The following is a 3,128-nucleotide window of genomic DNA, read 5'->3' on the forward strand; positions in this document are numbered from 1 at the left end:
TTGTACTGTGCAGAATTTCAGAAGCTGGTCTTAGTATCTGTATTAACAGCCTTTCTCCAAACACTAAAAACAAACCTAAGTTTTACGTTCTAACACTTTTCCTCTGCAAAAAAAAGTACAGTGGTACGACCTGGATGAAACCCCTTCAAACAAACAAATGTTAAAACAGAAGTATAATTCAAGAAGTGTATCGGAGTGTTTACAAACCAGAAGTGTTAAGCAGCAGTTTCTAATTTCTTACTAAACTCAATTAGGCTTCAAATTTACGAAAGCATTACAAATCAATGTGGAACTCTTGCTAGCTATGCTCAAACCTTCGCAGGTGTTTCAGTGTAGAAGGCCTCCTATGAGAATAATCAGAGGCAGCATAATCCAGATATAGGTCATATCCAGTAGGTCAAAACTTGCCTTTAACATGCCAAAAAGAACTGCGTGTTAGGTGCCCATTTGTCGCTGAAGCACCTTGCAAGAGATGTGTTACTGGAGAACATTTCAAGTTTACCAACACCCAGCGCAACTGAACCAATGCTGTAGATAATGCACTTGCCCACTCTCACCAGTCTTTCCACACTTAATAATGAAGGGTTTTTCTTTACACAACCAAATTTAAAGCTTTGAAAACAACATTATTTGATTTTAGTTTTCCACAATATTAATCACCACATGCAATTTAGTTTTCTGATCATTTTGCTAAAAAACTGCACCAATATCAGAACAGTGCAAATCATATTTAATTTTAAAAGTTATAATGGCTTGAGTTCATAATTAGAGGGAACACTGTCAAGATCTTGATATTTTGCTCACTCACCATTGCTTGCATTCCACTGAAAACAAACACTTTCCTGTCAATTTTGACATTTTTGCAATAGTTCCCCGTGCTTTTATCAGAGCTGAAATTAAGGGTATCATCCTCAATTTCAACACATGTAGTGCCTTAACAGCAATGTTTTTATGCACTTCCATCAACTGTTAGAATTCCATAAATATATTACCCCCCCCACCCCTAAACACATTTCCAGACTAAGAACTGGTCACTAGCACTTGTGATCCCACAAGTGTTTAAAGTTTTCCAGCAATGGAGAGATTTCAAGATTAAGAAATCTGAGGACTTCCCCTCTCCTACAGCCCCCAGTGTTTTCATTTTCTAGCAAGTTCAGAATTGCTTTCCACACCTTGACAGTGTTCCTTATAAAACCATATGACAGTAAAAGTGCCAGTAGGCATGGCAACCTCTTTGAAGGGAGCATTTAAACTCCTTGGCACTGGGAATGCCAGCACCAAGGATTACATTGAAATTCAAAATTATACTTAAGGCTACAATTAGCAAACCCACTTTCCATAAGCCTAATATTCTATCACTAGATTTGAAAATTCAGAAGCTAATGCAACTGCATACTTTTATGCTCAAATCTGAGGAAAAAGTTACTTTTTTTTTTTTTTTTTAGCAAGGGCAGTATATGAAACTGTGGTAGCAAGTCTCTTATGCATTGACTACTCATTTCACCATCATTCACTTACTTTGTCTTAAAGTTCAAAACTGGCAAGGCACATTTACATATTCCAATGAATACTTGACAATTTTAAATTACACTTCATGTCCCAGCTATCCCAGTAATTGACATACAACATACTAAAATGGTTTATTAAGATAACAAAAAAAAAAATCAATTAATGTGAAACATACAGGCTATTGGCAACCACTATTCTAAAAATTATGTAAATACAAGTAAACATACTGAAATGTGTGCGATTCTAAGTTTTTAAACCAGAAGATCTCTGTACTAACACACATTTATATTAATGACACATAAAAAAAATAAAAACTTTATTACAAAAATAAGTTACACTCGCCTCCAGCTTACAGTATAAAACAATTTTATTTGCAGGAATGCAAAATGATTGTTTGCCATGAGCATTTTCAACATATGACATGTCTAATTTTGTCAAAATTTGCATTTACTGGGGGAACTGGTGTGTATAAAACCTAAATTAGGTATAAGCTTCAATTTTCCTTGTGGTGCCTATGGGTATGTAGTATAACTGCAGTATCCCTTTGGGCAGGGGGTTAAGGGAAGCTCTTTATGCCAAGTCCAAAGTAAGCCATAATTTTATCTACCTTTTACCTATATGAAGTTGGACTTGGCAAGGTTCTTTTTTTGTTGTTTTTGTTTCATTTTTGTTTTTTTTTTTTTTAAGGGTGGTTCAATAGAGGATGCTTCACCACTGAACACTCACTGTCATCAAGGTGCTTTAGAAAATTAAAAACATAGCACAAATGATTGTACTCTACTCTACTCTACAGGTTATCATGATCTGCATAAGAGAAATGGAAAGCTGATCCACATGTTTTTACAGTGATCAGCAATAAGAAATGCACTAATGAAAACATACCTTTTACCTAAAAAGCTAAACTACAGCCATATACTATTCTATGATTTATGAAAAACTTCAAAATATCCAAATGTCAGGCTTCACTGTACAGTTATCAGTTTTAGTCTGACCTTTTATAAAGGGACACTGCAGTATTTAGTACAAGTTGCTGATGCACTTTTTTGAACATCTGATGTCTTACAAAAGTAACATCTTGCTAAACTATTATACATCCAAATAACTACAATATCTGAAGAAGCAAGGCTGCTTTTTCAGCCACAAAATACGACAAAAGCAAGGCCTGTTATGATGGTCATGAGGAAGTCTTACAAAGCCTCTGGAACTAAAGGCAACTAAGAATGTTACATTTGGTATATTATAATCTTACCCTCATATCATATTAAACAAGCCTTGCTTTTATCTACAAAGATTTTCTATGTACAGTACAGACAGGGTATAGTTCAATCCTCTGCTACTGAGGTAGTTAACCAACCCTTTAAAAAAGGTTCTGAAAAGAACCACTATCTGGAATGCCTGACTAACCAGCTCTGATGATTACACCTGAAACTGCTGTATCTGAACACAATTCATAAGTGATTACTATATAGACAATCATGATTAACCTTCATGAGCAGAAATAAAATTTAAGGATACCAACGATGGTATTCAGCTATACCATTGCAATAAAAATTTAAATGCAAGAACTTGTGAATACCACCTTCGGAATCCTTAACTAAGAAAACTTTGGGGAAAAATCT

At 34.9% G+C, this 3,128-nt stretch overlaps 1 protein-coding gene across 4 annotated transcripts in view; it reads right to left on the reverse strand.

Moving 5' to 3' along the window:
* Positions 1-715: 715 nt before the first annotated feature.
* Positions 716-3,128, reverse strand: part of SYNCRIP (synaptotagmin binding cytoplasmic RNA interacting protein) — a 25,849-nt gene continuing 23,436 nt past the window's right edge. For all 4 annotated transcript variants that reach the window (XM_083828299.1, XM_083828298.1, XM_083828297.1 and 1 more), the window contains exon 12: positions 716-3,128. This exon is cut by the window's right edge. The gene's annotated coding sequence lies outside the window, so the exon portion shown is untranslated.

The sequence above is a fragment of the Anser anser genome (assembly GCF_964211835.1).
Source record: "Anser anser genome assembly, chromosome: 3".
In the NCBI taxonomy this organism is placed as follows: Eukaryota; Metazoa; Chordata; class Aves; order Anseriformes; family Anatidae; genus Anser; species Anser anser.